Source organism: Leptodactylus fuscus, chromosome 5 (genome assembly GCF_031893055.1).
Source record: "Leptodactylus fuscus isolate aLepFus1 chromosome 5, aLepFus1.hap2, whole genome shotgun sequence".
Lineage (NCBI taxonomy): Eukaryota > Metazoa > Chordata > Amphibia > Anura > Leptodactylidae > Leptodactylus > Leptodactylus fuscus.
In genome coordinates this window covers 21,517,635-21,543,455 of record NC_134269.1, presented here as the reverse complement: position 1 = coordinate 21,543,455, position 25,821 = coordinate 21,517,635, and the positions used below count along the sequence as shown (strand labels likewise).

The 25,821-nt window shown below is 44.1% G+C and overlaps 7 non-coding genes across 7 annotated transcripts; all 7 read right to left on the bottom strand.

Moving 5' to 3' along the window:
• Positions 1-1,660: 1,660 nt before the first annotated feature.
• On the bottom strand, positions 1,661-1,801 carry LOC142205200 (U4 spliceosomal RNA). Its single transcript, XR_012716228.1, has one exon. It is a non-coding gene; the product is annotated as a U4 spliceosomal RNA (small nuclear RNA).
• A 2,372-nt stretch (positions 1,802-4,173) lies between these two features.
• Positions 4,174-4,246, bottom strand: TRNAK-UUU (transfer RNA lysine (anticodon UUU)). The gene has a single exon. It is a non-coding gene; the product is annotated as a tRNA-Lys (tRNA).
• A 4,158-nt stretch (positions 4,247-8,404) lies between these two features.
• On the bottom strand, positions 8,405-8,477 carry TRNAK-UUU (transfer RNA lysine (anticodon UUU)). Its single transcript has one exon. It is a non-coding gene; the product is annotated as a tRNA-Lys (tRNA).
• Positions 8,478-8,681: 204 nt separating this feature from the next.
• TRNAK-UUU (transfer RNA lysine (anticodon UUU)) lies at positions 8,682-8,754 on the bottom strand. The gene has a single exon. It is a non-coding gene; the product is annotated as a tRNA-Lys (tRNA).
• Positions 8,755-9,964: 1,210 nt separating this feature from the next.
• Positions 9,965-10,037, bottom strand: TRNAK-UUU (transfer RNA lysine (anticodon UUU)). Its single transcript has one exon. It is a non-coding gene; the product is annotated as a tRNA-Lys (tRNA).
• Positions 10,038-13,927: 3,890 nt separating this feature from the next.
• On the bottom strand, positions 13,928-14,068 carry LOC142205912 (U4 spliceosomal RNA). The gene has a single exon (XR_012716866.1). It is a non-coding gene; the product is annotated as a U4 spliceosomal RNA (small nuclear RNA).
• A 1,253-nt stretch (positions 14,069-15,321) lies between these two features.
• TRNAK-UUU (transfer RNA lysine (anticodon UUU)) lies at positions 15,322-15,394 on the bottom strand. The gene has a single exon. It is a non-coding gene; the product is annotated as a tRNA-Lys (tRNA).
• Between the last annotated feature and the right edge of the window lie 10,427 nt (positions 15,395-25,821).

Sequence of the window (25,821 nt, the reverse complement as noted above, 5' to 3'; positions counted from 1 at the left end):
GGTATGGGGGGGGGGTGGTTTAGGGTATAACAGTCCGTGGAGTTTCATCTTCCTCTTCGTTGGTGACCGCTATATGGGGAGGTGGGGTGCGGCGGGTGTATTGGGATAAATATTACAGTCCATGGAGTCTCATCTTCCTCTTGTTTGGTGACAGCTGGACACGTATTGGGCAGCGATCTCCACAGTGGCCTCTTCTTCTCCCAGTAGGATGTAGAGTTTCCTCTTCTAGTCTGCAGATATGAAGTCTGGGATGTGGGCAGAGAGTCTTTGGTAGTAGACGGCCCTCACAGCTGAGTATTTGGTGCAATGTGGCAGGAAGTGGGTCTCGTCTTCTAGGGCCCCCTGGTCACAGTGCTGGCACAGTCTATTCTCCCGTGGCTTGTACGTCTGCCTGTGTCGGTCTGTCTCCATCTCCAGGTTGTGGGCTCTGTCTGTACCGGCTCAGGGTCTGTCTGTGTTTGGGGTGGCGAATTCTCTCCAGGTAGGTGGCCATGGTGTAGTCCCTTTGTAGGGATTAGTACACGGTGAGTTTCTTGGAGTTATATATTTCGTTTCTCCATTCCTCAATGTACCGCTCTCTGTTTGCCTCTGTGGTCGCCGTTATTTTGGCCTTGGTTATCATCTGTTGGTGTTTTTGGTTTGGTGGTTGGCTGTTTGGTTGGTGGGTGTCTGGTGTCTGGTTTGCTCAGGATTCAAGAAGGCCCTGAAGGCTCCCCTATTCAGGAAGGCCTACAACCTCCAATAACACTATCACCGCACCGCCATCTGTACAGTCTCCTCCTCTCCTTCTGTCTCTATCCCTCTTCCCTCATAGATTGCAAGCCCTCGCGGGCAAGGCCCTCTACCCCACTGTGCCAGTCGGTCATTGTTAGTATTACATCTGTTTGTATATTTTGTGTATTGTATGTAACCCCCAAATGTAAAGCACCATGAAATTAATATAATAATGTACAGCACCATGGGATTAATATAATAATGTACAGCACCATGGAATTAATATAATAATGTACAGCACAAGGGAATTAATGGTGCTATATAAACAAACAATAATAATAACATAGTGTAGAATACTGTCAGGGCTCCTAGGGACCTATCTATAAAATTCTAAATCCTTTGTTTTTAATGGTTTGTAAGCAATTGGACACCAGGCGCAAGTGTGACCCTAGCGTTGGGCATTTCAGACATCGGGATATCTAATTTGTTTATGTTCATTTTCCTTTGCTTATTTTTATGTCCAGTCCAGGGAGCAAGGGGTGATTTAAATTTTTTTGGATATATTTTTATAGTTTTTGAAACTTTTATTTTTTTAGACCCCTTGGTAGTCTGATCACCCATACAATATACTGGATTGCGGTATATTGTAATCTTCATTTACTTCTATTACACGCTGCCATAGAATCTTTGTGATGACAAACCTATGAGGCTTCTATAGGCTCCCAGCAGTCATGATATTTAGGTGCCTGGGACGCAATTGAATGAGGCATCTAAAGGGTTAACAGTCTGTTCCCAAAGGTTTGGATTGGGCTGATCTGTGAAGAACTCTCCATGCTAAAAAATTATGACTTCAGAGAAGTAAAGTGAATATGACTAACAAGTTCTTCTTACACCTTCCTACCAATCTTAGGTTTTATCAATCTCTGTCCTTTACAACACATTTCAGTCTCCTGAGAGACTGTCAAAAATTGCCAATGCTGACTAGATTTCAAGTCATCATGGCGGGGTATTGGGTAAAGTTTTCAATCAGCAATAATCACGCCTCAGATAAACCTCATGGGCTATGATACTGCCTCTGCGCAAAGCTAAAGATATACTGGTGAGGTCTGGAGCACCTTATACAAGGTAGTCAGTAAGCCTAAGGAGACACCAGCAGACAGGAAATACAGAGCAGGGGATTCTGGGAGTGAATATGCTAATAGCTCATTCATTCATTCACTGCAGGCGCACTGTTGCCCCGGGCCATAAGGACTGAACACTAGCAGTCCTCTAATTGCACATAAATTCACTGTAGGTGGACTGTAAGGAGTGAACACTGACATGCAAAGCTGAGCTTTTTATCCACATTTAGTTATCTGTATCAGCATTTTTACCAAATGAGTCCTCCTGAGAATACAAATACCACAAAGTATCTAGTGCCACATATTAGCCCACAAAAGTCTAAGACTTTTACAGGAATACAAGATTGTATGTTTATAGAATTCTGTGTTGCATTTTTTCTTTAATAAAACATAGTGTATATCACTGTCAGGGCTCCTAGGAACCTATCTATAAAACATAGTGTAGAACACTGTCAGGGCTCCTAGGAACCTATCTATAAAACATAGTGTAGAACACTGTCAGGGCTCCTAGGAACCTATCTATAATACATAGTGTATGACACTGTCAGGGCTCCTAGGAACCTATCTATAAAACATAGTGTAGAACACTGTCAGGACTCCTAGGAACCTTTCTATAAAACATAGTAGAGAACACTATCAGGACTCCTAGGAACCTTTCTATAAAACATAGTGTAGAACACTGTCAGGGCTCCTAGGAACCTATCTATAAAACATAGTGTAGAACACTGTCAGGGCTACTAGGAACCTATCTATAAAACATAGTGTAGAACACTGTCAGGGCTCCTAGGAACCTATCTATAAAACATAGTGTAGAACACTGTCAGGGCTCCTAGGAACCTATCTATAAAACATAGTGTAGAACACTGTCAGGGCTCCTAGGAACCTATCTATAATACATAGTGTATGACACTGTCAGGGCTCCTAGGAACCTATCTATAAAACATAGTGTAGAACACTGTCAGGACTCCTAGGATCCTTTCTATAAAACATAGTGTAGAACACTGTCAGGGCTCCTAGGAACCTATCTATAAAACATAGTGTAGAACACTGTCAGGGCTACTAGGAACCTATCTATAAAACATAGTGTAGAACACTGTCAGGGCTCCTAGGAACCTATCTATAAAACATAGTGTATGACACTGTCAGGGCTCCTAGGAACCTATCTATAAAACATAGTGTAGAACACTGTCAGGGCTCCTAGGAACCTATCTATAAAACATAGTGTAGAACACTATCAGGGCTCCTAGGAACCTATCTATAAAACATAGTGTAGAAAACTGTCAGGGCTCCTAGGAACCTATCTATAAAACATAGTGTATGACACTGTCAGGGCTCCTAGGAACCTATCTATAAAACATAGTGTAGAACACTGTCAGGACTCCTAGGAACCTATCTATAAAACATAGTGTAGAACACTGTCAGGGCTCCTAGGAACCTATCTATAAAACATAGTGTAGAACACTGTCAGGGCTCCTAGGAACCTATCTATAAAACATAGTGTATAATACTCTTAGGGCTCCTAGGAACCTATCTATAAAACATAGTGTAGAACACTGTCAGGGCTCCTAGGAACCTATCTATAAAACATAGTGTAGTATACTGTCAGGGCTCCTAGGGACCTATCTATAAAACATAGTGTAGAACACTGTCAGGGCTCCTAGGAACTTATCTATAAAACATAGTGTAGAACACTGTCAGGGCTCCTAGGAACCTATCTATAAAACATAGTGTAGAACACTGTCAGGGCTCCTAGGGACCTATCTATAAAACATAGTGTAGAACACTGTCAGGGCTCCTAGGAACTTATCTATAAAACATAGTGTAGAACACTGTCAGGGCTCCTAGGAACCTATCTATAAAACATAGTAGAGAACAGTCAGGGCTCCTAGGAACCTATCTATAAATTATTTATTTATGATGTCTTTATTAGGTTAAATTCACATCTGCATCGGAGTCTCTGCCACAAAAACCATCAGAAATTGGGGAGAGAAGTCCTGTATGAAGATATGTTCTCTCCTCTGGTTTCAGTATAAAAACAGTAGACCGATTATATTATTGTCTATAGGGTCTGCTTGTGTGGCGCAGGTAGTTGCTGTTTAGGTTGAGTCACCAATGGACGTGAACGTAGCCAAATCAATATGAAGCAGCTCCCCCTGGTGGAGGCTGCCAAAAGCCTTTACAGATAACATAACAGGCTTCTAGGGGATTGTCCATGTTTCAACTACGTTTGCTTGCTTTACCATGTAGCATTTCATAATCTATACAGTCAGTCTTTCCATATATATTATGGGAAACCTTTCCCATAAAGTAATATAGAGTATGTGAACCTAAAATTTCTCGCCCGAACAGGGACTTGAACCCTGGACCCTCAGATTAAAAGTCTGATGCTCTACCGACTGAGCTATCCGGGCTCTATGAGTAAGCTGATGTGTAATGACTTTCTGCTTGATGCCCTAAGTATCTTGACAGCTTATACTTTATTTTCCATTGCTGACTACTATATACACTATATATACACTACCGTTCAAAAGTTTAGAGTCACTTAGAAATGTCCTTATTTTTTAAATAGAAGCAGTTTTTTTTTCCAATGAAGATAACATTAAATGAATCAGAAATACGCTCTATACATTGTAAATGTGGTAAATGACTATTCTAGCTGCAAACGTCTGGTTTTTTAATGCAATATCTTCATAGGTGTATAGAGGTCCATTTCCAGCCACCATCACTCCAGTGTTCTAATGGAACATTGTGTTTGCTAACTGTGTAAGAAAGGGTTAAGGGGATATCGTTACTCCTTGGGGAGAGACCACCATATAGCTGTGTGGAGACTTATTAAGCCTTTAGCACTCCACTTCGCAAGGGACCATGGGAAGAATATGCAAATCTGCCTTCCATGATGTAATTAGGAAGTCAGCTGCTGCCTCAGTGTTGCAAACCAATAGAGGGCGCTCACTGGAACGTGCAAGCCTGTCTTCCCTGATGTAAATAGGAAGACAGAATCTCAGTGATATGGCCCAATAAAGATTTGCTCCCTTTAACATCATGCTCGACCTTCCAAGAGGCCTTTGTTTTGCAATGATGCTGGGATTATTACCAGGTATAGTCTCTCAACCAAGGACGGCGGTTTCGATGTACTTGCATCTTGTCAGCCCGTATAGCCTTTATTGGGCTATATCACTGAGATTCTGTCTTCCTAATTACATCAGACTTGCACATTCCAGTGAGCGCCCTCTATTGGTTTGCAACACTGAGGCACCTGACTTCCTAATTACATCATGGAAGACAGATTTGCATATTCTTACCATGTGTAAGAAGGCTAATGGATGTTTAGAAAACCCTCGTACAAGTATGTTAGCACAACTGAGAACAGTTTTGCTGGTTAGAGAAGCTATAAAACTGACCTTCCTTTCAGCTAGTTGAGAATCATTACATTTGTTGTTTCCATTAAACTCTCAAAATGGCCAGAAAAAGAGAACTTTCATGTGAAACTCGACAGTTCATTTGAGGCAATAGCAAAATCAAACAAAACAATTCCGCATACAGATTGAAACAATTCATATTTATTAAATATTTTGATAAAAGACATAAATAACACCTATAGATATTGACCACATAACAACAAAAGGGGGGGGGGGACAAAAAGAATTAACGATCAGAATAATCCACAAAATTAGCTGGTTGTTAGCAGTGCAGCTCACAGCCACCTCTGCTTCCCCTTCTTCCCTCCAGGGGGCCCCGAAGACATGATATGGAAGTCAGAAGGGGAAACGGTAATGGCCTATTTAAAAAAAACCAAAAAACACATTAGGGGCCTCCTAAGGTCCCAGGGCCTGTGGGCAATGTTCCCTCTAAGCCCTGGAAGCAGCTAGTGAGCTGGGCAAGGCTCAGTCAATGATGGGCGACCCGATGGCCAAGCAGTACCACCAGTAGTAATGACATGCAGATTAGATTGTGGTGACTAGCCAATCACGCTGTATGTTACTTCACACTCAGTGTAACATACAGCGTGATTGGTGCTGAGGAAAGTGACGGGCCAACCCAGCACTCAGGCATACCTCCCAACTCTTGAAAAGTAGAAAGAGGGACAAAATGTGTGGCGCGCCAGTGCGCCGCAGCAAATTTGGCTCCGCCCACTTTTATGTTGCCCATTCTCATTCATTTTTCACGTGCTCCCACCCAGTATAATCCTCCTACAGTCACCCATAAATGATATGTCCCCCCTCTATCTCTGCCCCCAGTTTCATGTCCCCTCCATCTCTGCCCCCAGATTCATGTCCCCTCCATCTCTGCCCCCAGATTCATGTCCCCTCCATCTCTGCCCCCAGATTCATGTCCCCTCCATCTCTGCCCCCAGATTCATGTCCCCTCCATCTCTGCCCCCAGATTCATGTCCCCTCCATCTCTGCCCCCAGATTCATGTCCCTCCATCTCTGCCCCCAGTGTTATGCCATCCCCCCTTCATCTGCCCCCAGTTTCATGTTCCACCACAATGTGTACACACATTACACTCACCTTTTCCTCGCTTCCCCGCCGCTCTCTCCGCAGTCTCGCTAATACTGTTGTAGGCGCGATGTGACGTCATCACGTCTACACAGCCACTAGCTGGAATGCAGCGGACGCAGATCTGAGTTGAAATCGGGACATACCTCCCTCCAACCGGGACCGCGGGACACGTCACAGAAATCGTGACGGTTGGGAGGTATGCTCAGGGCTCAGGAGGACAGACAGCAATCCGTTGGTTGCTGCCTGTCCTCCTGAGTGTGCGGGCATTAATTCTGGCTGAGCGGGGCGGCTGCAATATGTGAGCGGCCGCCCACGCGCGCACGCTATTGGGAACAGCTTTCTGATGTTTGAGTACGCTGGGATCCAAACAACAGAGTCCAGCAGAGAATGTGAATGTATACTTAGGCTAAGGCCCCACTGGGTGTATCCGCAGCACTAAAGCGCTGCGGAAAGAACCGCTGTGTGAAGGCATTGCGGAGTTTTCCTCTGCGGACTTTCTCTTAACATTATATCTACGGGAAAGCCGCTGGCGTTTCCCGTAGATATAATTGACATGCTGCGATTTGCAAAGCCACAACGGCTTTGCAAATCGCAGCATGTCCGCACTGCAATCTTTTTCGTAAAGTGGGCATGGAAGAACTTTAGATGTTTTTGCTGTACATACCTTTATACATATATGGCGGTAATATCTTGTTTTTAACAGGTATAATTTTATTAACCCCTTCCCGCCGATGGCATTTTTTGATTTTCGTTTTTTGTTTTTGACTCCCCTCCTTCTAAACCCCATAACTTTTTTATTTCTCCGCTCCCAAAGTCATATGAGGTCTTAATTTTTGCGGGACAATTTTTTCTTCATGATGCCATCATTAATTATTCTATATAATGTACTGGGAAGCAGGAAAAAAATTCAGAATGGGGTGGATTTGAAGAAAAAATGCATTTCTGCGACTTTCTTACGGGCTTTGGTTTTACGGCGTTCACTGTGCAGCCGAAATGACATGTCCTCTGTATTCTGTGTTTCGGTACGGTTCCAGGGATACCAAATTTATATGGTTTTATTTACATTTTGACCCCTAAAAAAAATTCCAAAACGGTGTTAAAAAATTTTTTTTCTAAAAGTCGCCATATTCCGACGGCCGTAACTTTTTTATACATAGGTGTACGGGGATGCATAGGGCGTCTTTTTTTGCGGGGCCGGGTGTACTTTTTAGTTCTACCATTTTCGGGAAATGTTATTGCTTTGATCACTTTTTATTCAAATTTTTATCAGAATTAAAACAGTGAAAAAACGGCGGTTTAGCACTTTCGACTATTTTTCCTGCTACGGCGTTTACCGAACAGGAAAAATATTTTTATAGATTTGTAGAGCGGGCGATTTCGGACGCGGGGATACCTAACATGTATATGTTTCACAGTTTTTAACTACTTTTATATGTGTTCTAGGGAAAGGGGGGTGATTTGAACTTTTAATACTTTTTATATTTTTTTATATTTTTTTTTACTTTTTTTTTTTTTTTTTTTTTTTTTTTTGCATTTATTAGACCCCCTAGGGGTGTTGAACCCCAGGGGGTCTGATCACTAATGCAATGCATTACAATGCTAATGCATTGCAATGCATTGCAAAAAATCATCATCTCTTTTGCAGGCTGTATACACCAGCCTGCAAAAGAGAGAATTTGCAGACTGGCTGGGAGCCCTTAACAAGGCTCCCGGCTGTCATGGCAACGGGGGGTCGGCCCTGGAGCATGCTCCAGGAGCCGGCGATCCTTGCCAAAATGGCGGCGCCCATGCGCCGCCGGGAAGATGGCGCCTCCGGCGCCTTTGACAGCAGGAGACCGATCGGAGGCATTAGAGCCCATTCATTTCTATGGAAGCGTGCTGTTCGGATCGGCTGATCCAAACAGTGTTCGCTCATCTCTAGATATAACAGAATTTCAGGAGATTGTCCAGATGTCACCTAGATTTACCTGCTTTACCATGTAACTTTCCATAATCTATACACTCAGTTTTCCCTGTCTACATTATGGGAAAACTTTCCCTTCAAGTAATGTAAATGTAAAATTATACGCCCGAACAGGGACTTGAACCCTGGACCCTCAGATTAAAAGTCTGATGCTCTACCGACTGAGCTATCCGGGCTCTGTGCACATGATGTAATCTAATGGTTTTCTGCTGGATATGCCAAGTATCTGACGGCTTTTACTGTATTTACCAATATCGTAAATACAGCAGTAGACACCCGGCGGCTATGACGGCCGCCCGGCTCCCGGGCGGTCGCCATGGTTACAGACCCGACACGCGCCGTACTATTACGGCGCATGTCGGGAAGGGGTTAAAAGCATGCGCCCGAACAGGGACTTGAACCCTGGACCCTCAGATTAAAAGTCTGATGCTCTACCGACTGAGCTATCCGGGCTCTATGAGTACAAGGTTGCCATTTAATGATTTCCTGCTGGAAACATCCACTCAGTGACACTTTTTGCCTTAGGTTACGTTCATACCTGTGTTGGAGCCTCCATTTTTAGACCCCGTCACAGTGTGCATCCAAAATCACTCAATGAAAGTACTACAAGTCCAAGTTTTTCATCCAGGAGTTTTAAAGAATGGATGCCCAAAAGATCCCATTAGAGTTAATAGAGTTCCTCAGGCACCGTATGAGACCGGGTTGTAGCCGCCGTCCTATCCTCCAACGGACCAGAACAACGGACTGAAGCTAGAGTAAACCTAGTGCAAGTTGTGTAGCAGTTACTATACGTATACAGTAGAGTATTTAGGGGACCTGCACTTATATACAAGCGGATTTTATTACATTGACATCACTAGATCCGAGTTTGTATGTATATCCTGAATTCAGGGGAGTCATCTGACTGACAGATAAGATTTTTCACAATTTTATGTACATATCCAAAATCTACCGACTCTTACACCGGAGGTTTATCTATTGACTCCCATTGTATATAACGGATCTCCTAGTACACAGGAACAATCAGAATAAAGTATGCTCTATAATGCGATGCAGAATTCGTTGGTGCTATATAACGCTAGGTTCACACTAGCGCTGGCTCTAGAGGTGGACCGCTAAAATAGCGGGTACAAATGGAGATCGGCAGCCCCCGTCGACTATAATAGAGTCTGTCGTTTGCAAATTGTTTTGAAAGAGTCCTCCATGCAGGGCGTTTTCCTCCACCAATTTTCGGCAGACTCTGCAACAGACGAATGTGAACGTAGCCAAACTTACAGGAAGCCAGCTCCCCCTAGTGGAGGCCGCAGGAAGCCTTAGCAGATGAGATGATATAACTAGAGATGAGCGAACACTGTTTGGATCAGCCGATACGAACAGCATGCACCCATAGAAATGAATGGAAGCACCTGTGACGCCGGCTGGCCGCCGGCAAAGTCAGCGTCACAGGTGCTTCCATTCATTTCTATGGAAGCGTGCTGTTCGGATCGGCTGATCCAAACAGTGTTCGCTCATCTCTAGATATAACAGAATTTCAGGAGATTGTCCAGATGTCACCTAGATTTACCTGCTTTACCATGTAACTTTCCATAATCTATACACTCAGTTTTCCCTGTCTACATTATGGGAAAACTTTCCCTTCAAGTAATGTAAATGTAAAATTATACGCCCGAACAGGGACTTGAACCCTGGACCCTCAGATTAAAAGTCTGATGCTCTACCGACTGAGCTATCCGGGCTCTGTGCATATGATGTAATCTAATGGTTTTCTGCTGGATATGCCAAGTATCTGACGGCTTTTACTGTATTTACCAATATCGTCCACTATATAGACTGAATGACCAATTTATTTTACTTTTATGGCAAAACCTCTCTTGGTGATGCCACTGGGCTACAGCAGTCACTTGGGCACGACAAACTTCATAAAGCGGGGCGTATGACTACCCCGAGGAGACAGATCCAGACTATAATAAAGTCACTTCTGATTTTATCTGAACTTGTTCAACCCAAAACAAATCTTAGGAGGTTCACCTATCCCTAGCACTGATCTATTATAATATACCTTCCTAAAAAGTGATACAAGAGAAAATTCCCCTTTTTAAACCCCTTTCCTACAAACCCAATAATCCACCAATCTTTGTCCTTTGCAACTCATTTCAGTCTCATATCTCAGTCTCAGTCTCACATTGCCCAGTCATCGTGGCGGGATATTGGGTAAAGTTTTCAATCACCAATAATGACATCTCAGATTTTTTATTTTTTGAAGGCTGAGATCATGCAATCTTTCACCCAAATGACAAAAAATTGGGTATGCGCCATACTAAATAAGTGCACAAAGATGCGTCAAACAAACCCCAATCCTCTGATCCAAATGGCACCAGAAGGGTCAGGGCACCAATGATCTCCCGAATCAAGGGGACTCTCACCCCAGTGTAATACCAGGAGCCAACAACTTACCCACCTCCACAGAAGCCAAGGTGAGCTGGGTAGTAGGGAAGCTAAAGGCCATACAAATCCTTCTCCTAGTCTTCAGGAGGGTCCCAAATGGGCATCTGCACCCCTGCAATACAGTGAGAAACAAATGGTAACCATAAAAATAAATAAATAAGTGGGAAAAGTACCATGATGCGGCCCAGTCTAACCATCAGATCTATAAAAATTCCTCATGCACTGAGAAAAATTCCAGTTAAAGGGATTCTACCAATAAAAACCTTTTTTCTGTGAATAAGACATCGGAATAGCCTTTTGAAAGGCTATTTGTCTCTTACCTTTAGATGGGATCTCTGCCGCGCCATTCCTCAGAAATACCAGTTTTTACCGGTATGCAAATTAGTTCTCTTGCAGCAAAGGGGGTGGGCCCCAGCGCTGGAAATGCGATGGGAGCATCCCCACCGCTGCCCGAGAACAGGATCCTGCGATGCCTTTATCTTCGGCTGTATCCTCCCCTTCTTTCTTCGTCTTTCTTCGGCGACATCACCTCCGACGCCTGCGCAGTTGGCTCTGCCAGTGAGACACTAGTGGAGCCGACTGCGCATGCCGGCCTGTGGCCATAGTTCCGACGCTGCAATTGCGCGCATGCGCAATTGGCTCTACTAGTCTCACTGGCAGAGCCAACTGCGCAGGCGTCGGAGGTGACGTTGCAGAAGAAAGACGAAGAAAGAAGGGGAGGATCCAGCAGAAGATAGAGGCGTCGCAGGATCCTGTTCTCGAGCAGCAGTGGGGACGCCCTCATTGCATTTTCAGCGCTGAGGCCCGCCCCCATCGCTGCAAGAGAACTAATTTACATACCGGTAAAAACTGGTATTTCTAAGGAACGGCGCGGCGGAGATCACATCTAAAGGTAAGAGACAAATAGCCTTTCTAAAGGCTAATCCGATGTCTTATCCACAAAAAAAAGGTTTTTAATGGTAGAATCCCTTTAAAGAATTTATCATTTCTTCTGTTATCCAAACTGAAAAACATCTTTTCCCATTCCATATCTTTACACTATTCAGAAAATTCTTTGCAAACTTCACATACGTACCATAAAATGTCAATCTCTAACTGTGGTCTTCACATACGTGGCATAGTCTCTCAAAAATGTCGATGTCTAAAACTGTGGTCCTTCAACATCTTTCAAGTTCCCTGGCAGAACCAAATAACGGAAAGATCAGCACAGATGTGAACCTAGCCGTATCGGTTTCAGTATTTTCACCAACCAAGTCCTCCTGAGAATACTAATAACACATAATGTCTAGGGCCACACATAGGGCCCCCAAAAGTCACGAAAGTCATGGATGCAGTTTAGGGTGGACCTTGTCCTGGAGGTCCAGCAGTGCCTGGTTACAGCAGCTCCAGCTCCACCAGAAATTTGAGTGTAATAATGCAGGAAATGTATGCCAGCTATGAGCCTGGCCCGGTGAAGGGGCCGAGGAGGCGAGTGCCATGTTATATGAATCACCCCCTCCACCCCCTCCACCGACAGGGCTTATGAAAACTTTTGTCTACATACATCTGCTGGAGTCTATGTTGGCAGAACTTGTCAAATGTCACACAATGCTTGATAGAATAGAGGCATCTATAAGTCTGGCATGTCTGACCTGAAATGTTACTCCACCCACTCAATGGAGGAATATTGAGACAATTTTTGTGACTTTTTGAAAAGTCACAGCTGCTAAATCTGGAGATTTGCTATACATATCTTTATACATGTATGGCAGTAATATTCTGTTTAATACAAGTTTAATTTTATTAAAAACTTGCGCCCAAACAGGGACTTGAACCCTGGACCCTCAGATTAAAAGTCTGATGCTCTAGCGACTGAGCTATCCGGGCTCTATGTGTAGACCATCTACTAGTATTTGACTGGTGGAGCCACTTACCATCTGTTTATATAGTGTAAATGTCTTCTACTATACATGTTCCCTGATCAAACGGAACATTAAACCCAATCAAGTGAATATCACTGACTGCTTATGAGAATGGTGCCTGTCAGGGGTGGGATATATTAGGCAGCAAGTAAAAAGGTCAATTCATGAAGTTTAAAGGGATTCTACCCCTAAAACACATTTTTTTCTAGTTAACACGTCGGAATAGCCTTTAGAAAGGCTATTCGTCTCCTACCTTTAGAAGTGCTCTCCACCGCGCCGTTCGTTCAAAATACCGGTTTGTACCGGTATGCTAATGAGTTCTCTCTCAGCGATGGGGGCGTCCCCATTGCCGCTCGAAAACCGACCGCAGCGCCGCCTCTATGGTCTTACGTATCCTCCCCTTGCTTCTTCAGCGTCCTGTCGCACGCCTGCGCAGTACGCTCTGTTCAGCGAAGACTGCCGAACGTACTGCGCATGCGCGAAATTGCAGTGCCCGCACTATGGCTGAGACCGCAATTTCGCGCATGCGCAGTACGTTCGGCAATCTTCACCGAACAGAGCGTACTGCGCAGGCGTGCGACAGGACGCTGAAGAAGCAAGGGGAGGATACGCAAGACCATAGAGGCGGCGCTGCGGTTGGTTTTCGAGCTGCAATGGGGACGCCCCCATCGCTGCTCCTGCGATGGGGGATGCCCCCATCGCTGCGAGAGAACTCATTAGCATACCGGTACAAACCGGTATTTTGAACGAACGGCGCAGCGGAGAGCACTTCTAAAGGTAGGAGACGAATAGCCTTTCTAAAGGCTATTCCGACGTGTTAACTAGAAAAAAATGTGTTTTAGGGGTAGAATCCCTTTAAGTTTTGAAGCTAAAAACATGGCCAAACCTACCTACCAAAAGTGGTCCAAAGACGGACAACCAGTCAACCAACATCAAGGTCACGGGTGCTTTAGGCTATAGTAACATCTACAGGAGTCCATCTGAAATCCTGGAAGGAAAGGTCATGCAAGGCCAACTTTTTGTTCCGTCAGATAAAAAAAAAAATAAACACCAAATGGACCCCATTATAGTCATATAGATCCATGTAATAACAAATCATCAGAAAGTTAAGTTCTACATATGAAAATACAAATTTATCATGGCACCTAGGGTAGTTATTTGAACAAATCCACTTGTGGCTTTGCATTATTTTGCAATGCCCCTATTCGGCATACAAATGAGAACAAGGTATAAGATAGCACCATAACACTACCATCTCTGTCCTTTACAACACATATCAATCTCCTGAGAGACTGTGAAAAATTGCCAATGCTGACTGTATTTCAAGTCATCATGGCGGGGTATTGGGTAAAGTTTTCAATCAGCAATAATCACGCCTCGGATAAACCTCATGGGCTATGATGCTACCACTGCGCAAAGCTAAAGATATACTGGTGAGGTCTGGAGCACCTTATACAGGGTAGTCAGTAAGCCTAAGGAGACACCAGCAGACAGGAAATACAGAGCAGGGGATTCTGGGAGTGAATATGCAAATAGCTCATTCAGTCACAGTAGGCAGGCTGTAAGGACTGAATCCTTACTTGTATTACTGTCCCTCTTGTCCACATTGACCTCTGTATAGATCAATATGTCCCCCATAGACGAGTCTGTTACTTATTGATTATAGATAGATGAAACATATATTGATGTGTGATGTCTAGTGCAGGATCTCTGCCTTTACTCTATGTTGTACTTATGCGCTACTTAGTATATCTGGGATATTTACTGTACTAAGTTCCATCCTATACAGTGTCGCAGTACAGTGAATGTTTGCAATTTACCAATGAATTTGTGAATAAACTTAGTTGAGGGGATATCGTCACTCTATAGGGAGAGAACCACCATTTAGGTGTGTGGAGTCTTATTAAGCCATGAGCGCTCCACTGTGCAAAGGAACATGGGAAGAATATGCAAATCTGACTTCCATGATGTAATTAGGATGCCAGTGCCTCAAGTATGCACACCAATAGAGGGCGCTGACTGAGAATGTGCAAGTCTATCTTTCATGATGTAATTAGGAAGACAGCGTTTCAGTCAAGCAAACCAATAGAGGGCACTCCCTTTAACATCATGCCGACCTTCTCAGAGGCCTTTGTTTGCAAGGATGTTGGGATTTTTACCAGGTACAGTCTCTTGGGTAAAATCCCAACATCATTGCCTCCTAGGAACCTATCTATAAAACATAATGTAGAATACTGTCAGGGCTCCTAGGAACCTATCTATAAAACATAGTGTAGGACACTGTCAGGGCTCCTAGGGACCTATCTATAAAACATAGTGTATGACACTGTCAGGGCTCCTAGGAACCTATCTATAAAACATAGTGTAGAACACTGTCAGGGCTCCTAGGAACCTATCTATAAAACAACTCTATATCACAGTACATTGTATGTTTGTAATGTAACATGTAATGTGGACACCATTATAATCTGTGGGGTCCATGGTAACTGCTGTTTTACTGCTACAACTAGCCCAACACTGGTATGAACCTAGCCTTAGACAAATTTAGATTATTGGTAATGATAGGGTTAACTTCGCAGGATTTTATAGCACAACGCACTTGGATGATATCCGGGTTATACATGATTCCCATCCATGTCCATAAATATGTTTACTTAATTTTATTAAAATCTTGCGCCCGAACAGGGACTTGAACCCTGGACCCTCAGATTAAAAGTCTGATGCTCTACCGACTGAGCTATCCGGGCTCTATACACAGCAGTAAGCTAATGACTCACTGGTGGAGCCACCTACTGTCCGACTGCTATTACTTTGTTTATGTAGCTCACCGTCTTCTTCTATCGTATTCACTGATCATACATCGCATTAACCCCTTAATCACATTGATTTTCTGATTTTGCATTTCGTTTTTTTTCCTTCTCGACTTTCTAAAAGCTATAACTTTTTTATTTTTCTGCTGACAGTCCTATGAAAGCTTCTTTTTTACAGTACTATATAAAAACCCGCAATTGGTAATCTTCTTAAAGACGTAATTTTTAGAGCGTTCACCGTGCGGAAATGACACTTTCCCTATATTCTGTGGGGCGGGACGATCACGGGAATACCAAATTTATATCATTTTTATTATGTTTAATTTACAAAATTCAAAACTTTTAAAAATGTTAAAAAATTCTAAATCCTTTTTGTACAAACCGTGTTTGTTGTTTTTTTTTTAAATGGTTTGTAAGCAATCGGACACCAGGCGCAAGTGTGAAACTAGCGTCAGGCATTTCGGACATCGGGATATGTAATTTGCTTATGTTCGTTTTCCTTTGCTTATTTTAATGTCCAGTCCAGGGAGCAGGGGGGGATTTACATTCTTGGATTTTTTTTTATTGTTTTAGAAATTTTTTTTTTTTTTTTAGACTTGGGAGTCTGATCACTAGAGATGAGCGAACAGTGTTCTATCGAACTCATGTTCGATCGGATATTAGGCTGTTCGGCATGTTCGAATCGAATCGAACACCGCGTGGTAAAGTGCGCCATTACTCGATTCCCCTCCCACCTTCCCTGGCGCCTTTTTTGCTCCAATAACAGCGCAGGGTAGGTGGGACAGGAACTACGACACCGGTGACGTTGAAAAAAGTAGGCAAAACCCATTGGCTGCCGAAAACATGTGACCTCTAATTTAAAAGAACAGCGACGCCCAGCTTCGCGTCATTCTGAGCTTGCAATTCACCGAGGACGGAGGTTTCCGTCCAGCTAGCTAGGGCTTAGATTCTGGGTAGGCAGGGACAGGCTAGGATAGGAAGGAGAAGACAACCAACAGCTCTTGTAAGAGCTAAATTCCAGGGAGAAGCTTGTCAGTGTAACGTGGCACTGACGGGCTCAATCGCCGCAACCCAGCTTTCCCAGGATCCTGAATGGAATACACTGTCAGTGTATTCCCGTATACCCGATATATACCCCGATACCCGTTCCAACGGTGTGCCCCCCCACCTTCACCCCAGAAATACCCTGCAAGTCCCCTAGCAATAGAATTGGGGCTATATACACCCACAATTTTTACTACTGGTATACAGTGCCATTGTCTGACTGGGAATTCAAAGAATATATTGGGAATACAAATACCCTCATTTCTTGCTACTGCCATATAGTGCCAGTTTCTGACTGGTAATTCAAAGAATATATTGGGGTTACGTGCACCCACAATTTTTACTACTGGTATACAGTGCCATTGTCTGACTGGGAATTCAAAGAATATATTGGGAATACAAATACCCTCATTTCTTGCTACTGCCATATAGTGCCAGTGTCTGACTGGGAATTCAAAGAATATATTGGGGTTACGTGCACCCACAATTTTTACTACTGGTATACAGTGCCATTGTCTGACTGGGAATTCAAAGAATATATTGGGAATACAAATACCCTCATTTCTTGCTACTGCCATATAGTGCCAGTGTCTGACTGGGAATTCAAAGAATATATTGGGGTTACGTGCACCCACAATTTTTACTACTGGTATACAGTGCCATTGTCTGACTGGGAATTCAAAGAATATATTGGGAATACAAATACCCTCATTTCTTGCTACTGCCATATAGTGCCAGTGTCTGACTGGTAATTCAAAGAATATATTGGGGTTACGTGCACCCACAATTTTTACTACTGGTATACAGTGCCATTGTCTGACTGGGAATTCAAAGAATATATTGGGAATACAAATACCCTCATTTCTTGCTACTGCCATATAGTGCCAGTGTCTGACTGGGAATTCAAAGAATATATTGGGGTTACGTGCACCCACAATTTTTACTACTGGTATACAGTGCCATTGTCTGACTGGGAATTCAAAGAATATATTGGGGTTATAAATACCCTCATTTCTTGCTACTGCCATATAGTGCCAGTTTCTGACTGGTAATTCAAAGAATATATTGGGGTTACGTGCACCCACAATTTTTACTACTGGTATACAGTGCCATTGTCTGACTGGGAATTCAAAGAGTATATTGGGAATACAAATACCCTCATTTCTTGCTACTGCCATATAGTGCCAGTTTCTGACTGGTAATTCAAAGAATATATTGGGGTTACGTGCACCCACAATTTTTACTACTGGTATACAGTGCCATTGTCTGACTGGGAATTCAAAGAATATATTGGGGTTATAAATACCCTCATTTCTTGCTACTGCCATATAGTGCCAGTTTCTGACTGGTAATTCAAAGAATATATTGGGGTTACGTGCACCCACAATTTTTACTACTGGTATACAGTGCCATTGTTTGACTGGGAATTCAAAGAGTATATTGGGAATACAAATACCCTCATTTCTTGCTACTGCCATATAGTGCCAGTTTCTGACTGGGAATTCAAAGAATATATTGGGGTTACGTGCACCCACAATTTTTACTACTGGTATACAGTGCCATTGTCTGACTGGGAATTCAAAGAATATATTGGGGTTATAAATACCCTCATTTCTTGCTACTGCCATATAGTGCCAGTTTCTGACTGGTAATTCAAAGAATATATTGGGGTTACGTGCACCCACAATTTTTACTACTGGTATACAGTGCCATTGTCTGACTGGGAATTCAAAGAGTATATTGGGAATACAAATACCCTCATTTCTTGCTACTGCCATATAGTGCCAGTTTCTGACTGGTAATTCAAAGAATATATTGGGGTTACGTGCACCCACAATTTTTACTACTGGTATACAGTGCCATTGTCTGACTGGGAATTCAAAGAATATATTGGGAATACAAATACCCTCATTTCTTGCTACTGCCATATAGTGCCAGTGTCTGACTGGTAATTCAAAGAATATATTGGGGTTACGTGCACCCACAATTTTTACTACTGGTATACAGTGCCATTGTCTGACTGGGAATTCAAAGAATATATTGGGAATACAAATACCCTCATTTCTTGCTACTGCCATATAGTGCCAGTTTCTGACTGGTAATTCAAAGAATATATTGGGGTTACGTGCACCCACAATTTTTACTACTGGTATACAGTGCCATTGTCTGACTGGGAATTCAAAGAATATATTGGGGTTATAAATACCCTCATTTCTTGCTACTGCCATATAGTGCCAGTTTCTGACTGGTAATTCAAAGAATATATTGGGGTTACGTGCACCCACAATTTTTACTACTGGTATACAGTGCCATTGTTTGACTGGGAATTCAAAGAGTATATTGGGAATACAAATACCCTCATTTCTTGCTACTGCCATATAGTGCCAGTTTCTGACTGGGAATTCAAAGAATATATTGGGGTTACGTGCACCCACAATTTTTACTACTGGTATACAGTGCCATTGTCTGACTGGGAATTCAAAGAATATATTGGGGTTATAAATACCCTCATTTCTTGCTACTGCCATATAGTGCCAGTTTCTGACTGGTAATTCAAAGAATATATTGGGGTTACGTGCACCCACAATTTTTACTACTGGTATACAGTGCCATTGTCTGACTGGGAATTCAAAGAGTATATTGGGAATACAAATACCCTCATTTCTTGCTACTGCCATATAGTGCCAGTTTCTGACTGGTAATTCAAAGAATATATTGGGGTTACGTGCACCCACAATTTTTACTACTGGTATACAGTGCCATTGTCTGACTGGGAATTCAAAGAATATATTGGGGTTATAAATACCCTCATTTCTTGCTACTGCCATATAGTGCCAGTTTCTGACTGGTAATTCAAAGAATATATTGGGGTTACGTGCACCCACAATTTTTACTACTGGTATACAGTGCCATTGTTTGACTGGGAATTCAAAGAGTATATTGGGAATACAAATACCCTCATTTCTTGCTACTGCCATATAGTGCCAGTTTCTGACTGGGAATTCAAAGAATATATTGGGGTTACGTGCACCCACAATTTTTACTACTGGTATACAGTGCCATTGTCTGACTGGGAATTCAAAGAATATATTGGGGTTATAAATACCCTCATTTCTTGCTACTGCCATATAGTGCCAGTTTCTGACTGGTAATTCAAAGAATATATTGGGGTTACGTGCACCCACAATTTTTACTACTGGTATACAGTGCCATTGTCCGACTGGGAATTCAAAGAGTATATTGGGAATACAAATACCCTCATTTCTTGCTACTGCCATATAGTGCCAGTTTCTGACTGGTAATTCAAAGAATATATTGGGGTTACGTGCACCCACAATTTTTACTACTGGTATACAGTGCCATTGTCTGACTGGGAATTCAAAGAATATATTGGGGTTATAAATACCCTCATTTCTTGCTACTGCCATATAGTGCCAGTTTCTGACTGGTAATTCAAAGAATATATTGGGGTTACGTGCACCCACAATTTTTACTACTGGTATACAGTGCCATTGTCTGACTGGGAATTCAAAGAGTATATTGGGAATACAAATACCCTCATTTCTTGCTACTGCCATATAGTGCCAGTGTCTGACTGGGAATTCAAAGAATATATTGGGGTTACGTGCACCCACAATTTTTACTACTGGTATACAGTGCCATTGTCTGACTGGGAATTCAAAGAATATATTGGGGTTATAAATACCCTCATTTCTTGCTACTGCCATATAGTGCCAGTTTCTGACTGGTAATTCAAAGAATATATTGGGGTTACGTGCACCCACAATTTTTACTACTGGTATACAGTGCCATTGTCTGACTGGGAATTCAAAGAGTATATTGGGAATACAAATACCCTCATTTCTTGCTACTGCCATATAGTGCCAGTTTCTGACTGGTAATTCAAAGAATATATTGGGGTTACGTGCACCCACAATTTTTACTACTGGTATACAGTGCCATTGTCTGACTGGGAATTCAAAGAATATATTGGGGTTATAAATACCCTCATTTCTTGCTACTGCCATATAGTGCCAGTTTCTGACTGGTAATTCAAAGAATATATTGGGGTTACGTGCACCCACAATTTTTACTATTGGTATACAGTGCCATTGTCTGACTGGGAATTCAAAGAGTATATTGGGAATACAAATACCCTCATTTCTTGCTACTGCCATATAGTGCCAGTTTCTGACTGGTAATTCAAAGAATATATTGGGGTTACGTGCACCCACAATTTTTACTACTGGTATACAGTGCCATTGTCTGACTGGGAATTCAAAGAGTATATTGGGAATACAAATACCCTCATTTCTTGCTACTGCCATATAGTGCCAGTTTCTGACTGGGAATTCAAAGAATATATTGGGGTTACGTGCACCCACAATTTTTACTACTGGTATACAGTGCCATTGTCTGACTGGGAATTCAAAGAATATATTGGGGTTATAAATACCCTCATTTCTTGCTACTGCCATATAGTGCCAGTTTCTGACTGGTAATTCAAAGAATATATTGGGGTTACGTGCACCCACAATTTTTACTACTGGTATACAGTGCCATTGTCTGACTGGGAATTCAAAGAGTATATTGGGAATACAAATACCCTCATTTCTTGCTACTGCCATATAGTGCCAGTTTCTGACTGGGAATTCAAAGAATATATTGGGGTTACGTGCACCCACAATTTTTACTACTGGTATACAGTGCCATTGTCTGACTGGGAATTCAAAGAATATATTGGGTTTATAAATACCCTCATTTCTTGCTACTGCCATATAGTGCCAGTTTCTGACTGGTAATTCAAAGAATATATTGGGGTTACGTGCACCCACAATTTTTACTACTGGTATACAGTGCCATTGTCTGACTGGGAATTCAAAGAGTATATTGGGAATACAAATACCCTCATTTCTTGCTACTGCCATATAGTGCCAGTTTCTGACTGGTAATTCAAAGAATATATTGGGGTTACGTGCACCCACAATTTTTACTACTGGTATACAGTGCCATTGTCTGACTGGGAATTCAAAGAATATATTGGGGTTATAAATACCCTCATTTCTTGCTACTGCCATATAGTGCCAGTGTCTGACTGGGAATTCAAAGAATATATTGGGGTTACGTGCACCCACAATTTTTACTACTGGTATACAGTGCCAATTTCTAACTAGGAATTCAAAATGCGCAAGGCTCCCGGAAAGGGACGTGGACGAGGCCGTGGGCGAGGTCGGGGGAATGGTTCTGGGGAGCAAGGTAGCAGTGAAGCCACAGGGCGTCCCGTGCCTACTCCTGTGGGGCAGCAAGCATTGCGCCACTCCACAGTGCCAGGGTTGCTTGCCACATTAACTAAACTGCAGGGTACAAACCTTAGTAGGCCCGAGAACCAGGAACAGGTCTTGCAATGGCTGTCAGAGAACGCTTACAGCACATTGTCCAGCAGCCAGTCAGACTCTGCCTCCTCTCCTCCTATTACCCAACAGTCTTGTCTTCCTTCCTCCCAAAATTCCGAAGCTTTACAGAACAATAACCCAAACTGTCCCTGCTCCCCAGAGCTGTTCTCCGCTCCTTTCATTGTCCCTCAACCTGCCTCTCCACGTCACGATTCCACGAACCTAACAGAGGAGCATCTGTGTCCAGATGCTCAAACACTAGAGTCTCCTCCATCTCCGTTCGATTTGGTGGTGGATGACCAGCAACCCACCCTCATCGACGATGATGTGACGCAGTTGCCGTCAGGGCATCCAGTTGACCGGCGCATTGTGCGGGAGGAGGAGATGAGACAGGAGTTGGAAGAGGAAGTGGTGGATGATGAGGACACTGACCCGACCTGGACAGGGGGGATGTCAAGCAGGGAAAGTAGTGTGGATGTTGAGGCAGGTGCAGCACCAAAAAGGGTAGCTAGAGGCAGAGGCAGAGGTCAGCAGCTTAGGCGAAGCCAGGCCACACCCGGAATCTCCCAAGATGTTCCAGTTCGTACCCAGCCCCGAAAAACTCCCACCTCGAGGGCACGTTTCTCGAAGGTGTGGAGTTTTTTCAAGGAATGCGCCGAGGACAGATATAGTGTTGTCTGCACAATTTGCCTCTCGAAATTGATTAGGGGCTCTGAGAAGAGCAACCTGTCCACCACTTCAATGCGCCGTCATTTGGAATCCAAGCACTGGAATCAGTGGCAGGCAGCAACGGCAGGACAAAGGCCGCCTGCCGTTCACGCCACTGCCACTGCCTCTGCCACTGCCTCTGCCTCTGCCACTGCCACTGCTGACTGTGCTGGCGATGCACTCCAGAGGACGAGCCAGGACACCACTTCATCTGCCTCCGCCACTTTGTTGACTTCTACCTCATCCTCCCCTGGTCCTGTCTTATCTCCTTCTCCTGCACCATCAAAGGCACCATCAGGCGTTTCTTTACAACAACCCACCATCTCTCAGACATTGGAGCGGCGGCAGAAATACACTGCTAACCACCCACACGCGCAAGCCTTGAACGCCAACATCGCTAAACTGCTGGCCCAGGAGATGTTGGCGTTCCGGCTTGTTGAAACTCCCGCCTTCCTGGACCTGATGGCAACTGCGGCACCTCGCTATGCCGTCCCTAGCCGTCACTACTTCTCCCGGTGTGCCGTCCCCGCCTTGCACCAGCACGTGTCACTCAACATCAGTACCATCTTTATGCTGATGACACCCAATTATACACATCTTCCCGTGACATCACCCCTGCACTCATTCAGAACACCAGTGACTGTCTCTCTGCTGTCTCTAATATCATGTCCTCGCTCTATCTGAAACTAAATCTCTCTAAGACTGAACTACTACTGTTTCCACCATCTAACAGATCTGTCCCTGATATATCCATTGCAGTCTCAGGCCTTACTATAACTCCTAGGCAGCATGCCCGCTGCCTTGGGGTCATATTTGACGCAGACCTTTCCTTCACCCCTCATATTGAATCACTCGCACGTTCATGTCACCTCCACCTCAAAAACATCTCCAGAATACGCCCTTTCCTTACCAGAGATACACTAAAGACACTTATTGTCTCTCTGATTCATTCTCGCCTTGACTACTGTAATTCCTTACTAATCGGTCTTCCCCTCACTAAACTCTCTCCTCTACAATCTATTCTGAATGCAGCGGCCAGGCTCATCTATCAGGCTAGACGCTACAGCGATGCCTCCGGTCTGTGCCAGTCGCTACATTGGCTGCCTATTCATTATAGAATAAAATATAAAGTTATTACTCTCATCCACAAGGCTCTCCATAATGCCGCACCTCCCTACATTTCTTCCCTCATCTCTGTCTACCGCCCAACCCGTGCTCTCCGCTCACTCAATGACCTAACACTTACATCCTCTATTATCAGAACCTCCCACGCTCGTATACAAGACTTCTCCCGAGCTGCACCTCTTCTCTGGAATGCTCTACCCCGGACAATCAGATTAACTCCCAACTTCTACAGTTTCAAACGCAAACTAAAGACGCATCTTTTCAGACAAGCCTATCACAATTCCTAATGCACAAAATTGTCTGAACACTGTATAAGCAATGCCGCCCCTGCTACCTCTTGTGTCACCCTCTCTACCTCATAGATTGTAAGCTCTTTTGAGCAGGGCCCTCAGTCCCATTGTGTGAAATGACGTTCTTTGTTATGTATGTCTGTATCTGAACCCTATAAATTGTACAGCGCTGCGGAATATGTTGGCGCTATATAAATAAAATGTATTATTATTATTATTATCAGGCGGGCCCTTAGTTCCGCGCTTTGCACAAAGGTCCACTTGACCACCGACGCGTGGACAAGTGCATGCGGACAGGGACGCTACATTTCACTGACGGCACACTGGGTGAATGTAGTTGAGGCTGGGACTGCTTCCCAAACTGGCCCGGTGTACCTCGTCTCCCCGCCTAACATTCCTGGCAGGGACACGAGAAGAACACCCCCCTCCTCCTCCTCCTCTACCGCCTCCTCCTCCGCCACCGCCTCCTCCTCCGCCACCGCCTCCTCCTCCGCTGTTAGATTGACCCCAGCTACGAGTTGGAAACGTTGCAGCACTGGCGTTGGTAGACGTCAGCAGGCTGTGCTGAAGCTGATCAGCTTGGGGGACAGACAGCACACTGCCTCCGAGGTGAGGGATGCCCTCCTCGATGAGACGGCAATATGGTTTGAGCCGCTGCACCTGGGCCCAGGCATGGTCGTTTGTGATAACGGCCGGAACCTGGTAGCAGCTCTGGAGCTTGCCGGACTCCAACATGTTCCATGTCTGGCCCACGTCTTCAACCTAGTGGTGCAACGTTTCCTAAAGAGCTACCCCAATGTTCCAGAGCTACTGGTGAAAGTGCGGCGCATGTGCGCCCACTTTCGCAAGTCGACAGTAGCCGCTGCTAGCTTAAAATCTCTCCAGCAACGCCTGCATGTGCCACAACACCGGCTTTTGTGCGACGTCCCCACACGCTGGAACTCAACGTTTCAGATGTTGAATAGAGTGGTTGAGCAGCAGAGACCTTTGATGGAATACCAGCTACAAAACCCTAGGGTGCCACAAAGTCAGCTGCCTCAGTTTCACATCCATGAGTGGCCATGGATGAGAGACCTTTGTGACATCCTACGGGTCTTTGAGGAGTCCACAAGGAGGGTGAGCTCTGAGGATGCGATGGTGAGCCTTACAATCCCGCTCTTGTGTGTTCTGAGAGAATCCCTGATTGACATCAGGGATAACTCAGATCACACAGAGGAGTTAGGGATAGCATCCGATCCGTCACAGCTGGAGAGTAGGTCCACACATCTGTCCGCTTCACTGCGTTTAATGGAGGAGGAGGAGGAGGAGGAGGAAGAAGAGTTGTCCGATGATGTGATGGTGATACAGGAGGCTTCCGGGCAACTTCGAATCGTCCCATTGTTGCAGCGCGGATGGGTAGACATGGAGGATGAGGAGGAAATGGAGATTGAACTTTCCGGTGGGGCCAGAGGAGTCATGCCAACTAACACTGTGGCAGACATGGCTGAGTTCATGTTGGGGTGCTTTACAACCGACAAGCGTATTGTCAAAATCATGGAGGACAACCAGTACTGGATCTTTGCTATCCTTGACCCCCGGTATAAAAACAACATCTCGTCTTTTATTCCGGTAGAGGGGAGGGCCAATCGCATCAATGCTTGCCACAGGCAATTGGTGCAGAATATGATGGAGATGTTTCCAGCATGTGACGTTGGCGGCAGGGAGGGCAGTTCCTCCAGTAGGCAACCAAGTTCTCACCGGTCCACACAAACGAGGGGCACACTGTCTAAGGTCTGGGACACCTTGATGGCACCCCCTCGCCAAA